Source organism: Octopus bimaculoides, chromosome 2, assembly GCF_046866305.1.
Source record: "Octopus bimaculoides isolate indiv1 chromosome 2, ASM4686630v1, whole genome shotgun sequence".
Taxonomy (NCBI): domain Eukaryota; kingdom Metazoa; phylum Mollusca; class Cephalopoda; order Octopoda; family Octopodidae; genus Octopus; species Octopus bimaculoides.
The window spans coordinates 44,060,354-44,067,853 of NC_142929.1; the positions used below are offsets into that span (position 1 = coordinate 44,060,354).

Genomic DNA, 7,500 nt, shown 5'->3' on the forward strand with positions numbered 1-7,500 from the left:
AAAAGAGACCGATAGAATAAGTACTAGGCTTACAAAGAATAAGTCCGGGGGTCGATTTGCTCGACTAAAGGCGGTGCTCCAGCATGGCCGCAGACATATGACAAACTGAAACAAGTATATATCTATATATATATACATGTGTGTGTGTGTGTGTGTGTGTGTGTGTGTGTGTGTGTGTGTGTGTGTGTGTGTGTGTGTGTGTGTTTGTTTCATATATAACGCGTTTCGATTTATATTTTGTTGATTAGTACATTACCATACACATATCTCCTCACCCCGTATATATAATATACATACGCGTTTATGTATGTATGTATGCTAGGTAGTGAAGACTCGTGGCCTAGTGGTGAGGGTACGTGCACTCACAGTCGTAAAATCCCAGTTTCGATTCACAGGCCAGCGGTGCTTTTTTTTTTCTTGAGCAAACCATTCCATTTGACGTCGCCTTATTCCACTCAGCTGTAAAGAGTTAACCTTACGACAGATTGGCATTCCGTTTTATGTGGGGTCTTGGCCTGTCTGCCTAGAAACCATTCTTCGAAAGCCCCCAAACCATTGCAGGGTGCCCATTATGACCGGCTGTGTATGATAACACGCGCTAATCTGATCGTTATAGATATACAATGATATGCGTATGAATGCATGTTTTTCTGTCTGTCTATCTGTCTACATATATCTGTCTGTGTGTGTGTATATATATATATATATATATATATATATATATCTCACACATATATATATATATATCTCACACACATATATATATATATATATATATATATATCTCACACATATATATATATATATATATATATATATCTCACACATATATATATATATATCTCACACATATATATATATATATCTCACACATATATATATATATATATATATATATATATCTCACACACACATATATATATATATATATATATATACACCCACATACATTCACAAACAGTGTCCGTAATGTCAATGTGGGAATCTCAAAACTATTTATTGATATATCTTGCAACAAATATGTAGTGTTGTAAGTTCCATCAATAAATAGTTTTGAAATGTCGCCATGACTTAACGGATACACTGTAAGTATGCATGCAGTTATTCAGTTTCATTTCAAAACGTCTTGCCACTACAGAAAGAGCCAGTTTCTAACCCAGATCTAAGGTATCTTCATTGGAATCTCAACATCAACAACAGGGTATTTTTATATGTATGTATGCATGTATGTATGTATACATGCAGATTCGTATGTATGTATGTATTAGAATATACATTAGGAGTACAACGCTTGTTCCCATGAGTTTGTGTTCAGTATTTGGATCTAGTTCAAAACGGGGGCGCCAGTATTTTCTTAACGAAACTTCTTTGAAACTTAGGACACTGGTAGAATGTGTCATATAAAACATCTTTTTCTCTTAGTCTTCTTAAGAAAAATTATTATATTGCAACTTATTTCATGTTAAAGTTGTTGTATTTCTGTAATTTCAACCAATGACTGACGTCCATTCAGCCGAATACAGTAAGTGCTGACTACGTAAACAAACGATTCTGGCGGTGCTAAAATTATTATTTCCTTGTCAAAAAATGGCTGAAGCATATTGGCAGTAGGGTTAGGGTTAGGCAGTAGCTAATAAACCTTTCATACAGTTCAGGCAGATGTTAACGAAATAAACACGCAGAAGTAATGGAGATTAAATACGCTTTACACCGATTAAACTGCCAAAGGAGTAACTGTAAACAGCTGAATACTTGTCAGTGATTGGTTGAAATTATCGAAATAAGACAATTTTTTACATGAAATAACTTCGAATACAAAAATTTTCTTTCTGTTCTATAACACAAAATAGATAAGTATACGAAGTTTGAAAGTCTTTCGGTACCAAAAACACTACATAAAACATAAATGAAAACTGGTGCCCCCGTTTTGAACTAGATCCCAGTATTTTTCTTAAGTAACATAAAAATATTCAGAGTAACGATTTGAATAATATTACAACTAATGAAACATCTGAGAAGACCACAGATCACACCATCTATGTTGAAAATACTCAATTCACTGGCCTACACACACACACACACACACACAGAGTCGTGTCTGTAACAGAATCTGGAAGCAATTGAAGCTATAAGTAAAAGCAGGAGAACGCTATGGTGTAAAAACATTTTAGACAGAAAATGTAGATGGCAGTTTCTGAGACAAGAACTCTCATCGTCTGCAATCATCATGTCAAACACACACACACACGCGCGCACACACACGCACACGCACACACACACACACACACACTACATATCTACATGCGCGCGCGTTTTGCCAGCCTGAATTCCATCTACAACATACCTCTAAATTAACCATTACATTCTTTGTTACACCTTACAAAGTCTAGTGAAGTTGCCTAGGTAACAAAATTTATTTACTCCATCTAATAAACAAACCGTCTCTGGCTATAATATAAGACTGGTAGTAGCAAAGACTACTGCAATATGCTGCGCATTGTATCAAATTTACTTAGCGCACTAAGAATATTGGATCACTGACTGTCTGAAACATGCTCTTTTCCTGATTTAACAGATATTGTAAGAACTCGTTAAAGACGTACAAGGAGTGCTAAAAAGTCCCTAGCTTTAAGGGTATTGCGGAGGGCCTGATTGGAGGCCCAACCTTCGGAGTTGTTTTACAGGGCTTGGAAAAACTGAAGTACCGCCGTAATAAGCGTGTGAATCTTAGAGGGGAATATGTTGGATAAAAATCATAATTAACTGATCCTCCTGTATTTTCTTTTCCTCAAAGCCAGGAACTTTTCAGCACCCCCTCGTACGCATTAATATTTCCAAACATGATAAAAACGCCAGAAATTATTGCCGTTGTTATAAATTAAGATAAGCTGGCAGAATCGTTAGCACGCCGGGTAAAATGCTTAGCGGCATTTCGTCCATCCTTACGTCCTGGGTTCAAAATCCGCCGAGGTCGACTTTGCTTTTTATCCTTTCGGGGTCGATAAAATAAGTACCAGTTGAGCGACGGGGTCGATGTAATTGACTAGTCCTCTCCCCTAAAATTTCAGGCCTTGTGCCTATATTAGAAAGGATTATTTTATTGAAGGCGGCAAGCTGACAGAGTCGTTAGCACGCCGAGCCGTCTGCCTCGACGTTCTGAGTTCAAATTTTGCCGAGGTCGACTTTGTCGTTTGGGGTCGATAAAATAAGCTACAGTTCCGTACTGAGGTCGACGTAATTGACTAAGATATTACCACCACCTCCCCGATCATTTCAGGCTTTGTGGCTATAGAAAGGATCATTGTTATTTTAATAGGAATATAAGCAGTCGTTCCTGCAAGAAAAGTCCCTCCTGGTCACCGTTGTCTATCCAAAGTAAACAAAAAAGTTGCCGACTTAAACCAATATACCTTGTCATTAAGGTACCTAAATATACGCACACCAAGCGAACTTCTTTGTTGCAGCTGGACTTACTAGTAAGTAATTAACGCTACAATCTCATATACACTGCCTTCTCAAGAAAATAAAAAAGGACACATTCGATATTGAGGTTATAGATATACATATACTATGTTCAAAACACACACACATAAAAAGAGGATGAGATAGTTTATTCCATCAATGCCTTTGGCCTAATTCAAGGGTCGCCAAAGGTCGCCTAATTCAAGGGTCGACCCTATTTAATTGCTCACCGACCCCCTAGGGGTCGGTGAGCAATTACATAGGGTCGATGATAGCCAAGGGGTTGAATGGGGGTCGGCGTGCGAAAGACTAGCTCACCCAGATGAACTGCTCGAAATACTTAAGTCAGCATCATGAAATGTTGGAAACCATAAATTTTCACTACAGTGAGAAGTCTGCTGTTGCTAACGTTGGACGCCTGATGTCGTAATCTGTATCGTAAGAGAGGTGTGATTGAGGGGATGCGGACTGTCAAGTGTTTGCTTATAGAAATTTCGTGAACCTGGAGGAACGAGGTGATTTGAGACTGAAACTGACCAACATTCAGCCTGATATCAACGCCTTGATACAGGATCACCATGCTCATCTCTCACATTGATGTTGTCAATTTCAATAAAAGATATTCCAGCAATATGGTGCGTTTTTCACATTTTGTAACCGTGAAAACAATTTCATAAAAATTGAATGTTTAATACTGTATACACGTATATGCAGTTTTAAATGTAAAAAGTGTGTCATCTTCAATGGAATTTTCTTAATTTGTCGTACATGTATATTTTAGCTAACATTTTAATTGCCAGCATCAGTACCCGGTACGCATTTAAGATATGGTACGGTAAGGTAAGGCATTAAGGTATTTTAAATGAGGAGGGTGGTCGATGCAGAAGGAGAAGAGGTTAAAGGGGGTCGATACGGAAGAAGTGGCTAAAGGGGGTCGCTGTAGAAGGAGAAGTTTGGCGACTCCTGGCCTGATCAATCAAGAATAACGAACAAGTATAGTAATTATTTGCATCTGGTAAGTGTTCATAGTAAACGCTCTATGAACAGTATCTTTTGCATACAGCTTTAAAAGGATTCTGAATTTTTTATATGGTATGTGCATGTGTGTGTGTGTGTGTGTGTGTGTGTGTGTGTGTGTGTGTGTGTGCCAAATAACTCAGGTAACTCATGTATTTTATGGTGGTTGTGTTGCAGGTTTAGCGCCCGACGGCCTTGTCAAGCACAGCTTGTATTATCACACATGGAATTTGCAGAAGGTGCACACACATACACACACAATGCTGACGTATGCATACACTATATATATATATATATATATATATATATATATGTATATATACACATAGAGAGAGAGAGAGAGAGAGATGCATACATTTTACATGCGTAGGTACATATGTTCTTACATTCGTTTATATATATATCCATGTATGTATATATGTGTGTGTGTGTATGTACATATATGTGTGTATATATATATATATATATATATATATATATATATATATATATGTATGTGTGTATGTGCGCGTGTTTGTATCTGTGTGTGTGTGTGTGTGTGCTTGTGTAGGTGTGTATTCCAGGCTACACCTACACATGACACAAATACCTTTAATCTCCACCTGCCGACACAATTCGTCATTGTGTATTATTGAAACAAAATAAAATAAAAGAAAAAAGAAAAAGAAAAAGAAAATACCGAACCAACACCACCACCACCACCACCACCACCAGTAGCGTCACGTATCACATGACGCACAATGCTAGAAACTTCCTATCGTTATTTTGCATTCTTTTATAGATGACGACCGGATTAAGAGTCGCTTGGATATCAACGTAGAATCATAGTGTGGATGTGGATCTAACCCCACACGCTATCTCATACACACACACACACACACGTAAAGATATGTGTGTGAGTATACAGCAAACAAAAAACAAAAACGCATGTGAATGTGTTATACACATACACGTACGCTTGTGTATCCATACACATACACACATACATTCATACATTCATAAATATTTGTTGTTGTTGGCACTCCGTCGCTTACGACGTCGAGGGTTCCAGTTGATCCGATCAACGGAACAGCCTGCTCGTGAAATTAACGTGCAAGTGGCTGAGCACTCCACAGACACGTGTACCCTTAACGTAGTTCTCGGGGATATTCAGCGTGACCCAGAGTGTGACAAGGCTGACCCTTTGAATTACAAGCACAACAGAAACAGGAAGAAAGAGTGAGAGAAAGTTGTGGTGGAAGAGTACAGCAGGGTTCGCCACCATCCCCTGCCGGAGTCTCGTGGAGCTTTAAGTGTTTTCGCTCAATAAGCACTCACAACGCCTGGTCTGGGAATCGAAACCGCGATCCTATGACCGCGAGTCCGCTGCCCTAACCACTGGGCCATTGCGCCTCCACAATAAATATTTGTATATACATAAATACATGCGTAGATAGATAGATAGATAGATAGATAGATATTTTACTTGTTTTAGTCATCCTTTCGGGGTCGTTAAATAAGTGAGGAGAGCATTATGAACGATGGTAATCGACTTGTCCCTTTCCCCAAGTTTTCAGACCTTGTGTCCCTACAGTAGAAAAAAAAATAATAATAATGAATCGAGATCAGAATTGGGTCTTCCATGCTCGCAGTCACGTGACTGAATCAAATAAAAAAAATAAAAAATAAAACATATATGATATATAACAAAAAAATTGTTGTCCAAAGCCTTGTGAGTGGATTTGGTAGGCGGAAACTGAAAGAAGCCAGTCGTGTCGGGAGCGGGGGGAACTGTTTGGATGCGCGCACGCATACGTATCCTCCTCCTCAGCCCAAGCTTAACAACTGGTGTTGGCGCATTTACGCACCTGCCCCGACCGTAGCTTAGCGGTTCCAGAAAAAGAGGCCAAATAGAATAACTACCAGGCTTAGAGAAAAAAAAAAAAAAACGTACTGGGGTGAGTTCGAACGACTAAAATTGCTCAAGGTTGTGCAACAGTAATGACTGAAACAAGTAAAATGAGGCGTGGCTCTGTGGTAAGAAGCTTGCTTCCCAACCACTCTGTTCCAGGTTCAGTCCCACTGCGTGGTACTTTGGGCAAGTGTCTTCTACTATAGCCTAGGGCCGACCAAAGCCTTGTCAGTGGATTTGGTAGACAGAAACTGAAAGAAGCCCGTCGTATATACACATGTGTTTGTGTTTGTCCCCCACCCACCATCGCTTGACAACCGATGGTGTGTTTACATCCCCGTAACTTAGCGGTTCGGCTAAGGGACTGATGGAATAAGTACGAGGCTTACAAAGAATAAGTCCATTAATTTTTCAGATTAACACCCGCACGATCTTCACTACGGTGTTTTAGTGTTTTAGGGTCAGGGTTAGGGGTTAAGGTTAGGGTTAGGGTTACGGTTAGGGACGGAATTCCCTAACCCTAAAATCCTAACCGTAACCCTAAACCCTAACCCAAACACCCTAGTGAAGATCGTTGCGGGTGTTAATCTGAAAAATTACCATAAATCCTGGGATTGATTTCTTCGACTAAAAATCCCTCAGGGCGGACCTCCAGTATGGCCGCAGTCAAATGACTGGAACAAAAGAGTAGAATAGATACACACATTACACACAAACACACAAAGTAAAAAGCTAAACCAATAAAGAAGAAGAAGAAGAAGAAGAAGAAGAAGAAGAGAGCGATAAAAGAAAAGGAAGAATGAGGAAGAGAAAGAGAAAAAACATAGTAAGCTAGAGAGGGGAACGTAAAGAGAGAAAGTGTGTATGTATATTATTATTATACTGGTGGCGGAAGAGGGGGAAGGGAAGAAGAAAGAGACAGAGCGATATTGAAAGCAATGTTGTCATATTTACTGTGCCCTTTCCTGTCATCCTCAGTCGAACAGCCAGCCACACCCCCATAAAACCCCCCATCACCACTAACATCAGAAACACTGCTGCATCTTATTTGCTCATAATGCATTCCAATTGGGTATTTTTTTCTCTACCTTACTTTCTTTACCCATATCCAAACCACACCCACTGCTTTT

At 39.2% G+C, this 7,500-nt stretch overlaps 1 long non-coding RNA gene across 22 annotated transcripts in view; it reads right to left on the minus strand.

The window, feature by feature from the left end:
- The window catches only part of LOC106880770 (uncharacterized), a 241,227-nt gene that overhangs the window by 163,006 nt on the left and 70,721 nt on the right, over nt 1-7,500 (minus strand). For 17 of the 22 annotated variants that reach the window (XR_016238843.1, XR_016238841.1, XR_016238839.1 and 14 more), the window contains exon 2: nt 5,945-6,046. The exons of the other annotated variants lie outside the window; for them this stretch is intronic. This is a non-coding gene — a long non-coding RNA (uncharacterized LOC106880770). The remainder of the gene's footprint in view (nt 1-5,944; nt 6,047-7,500) is intronic. 22 annotated transcript variants of the gene reach the window in all.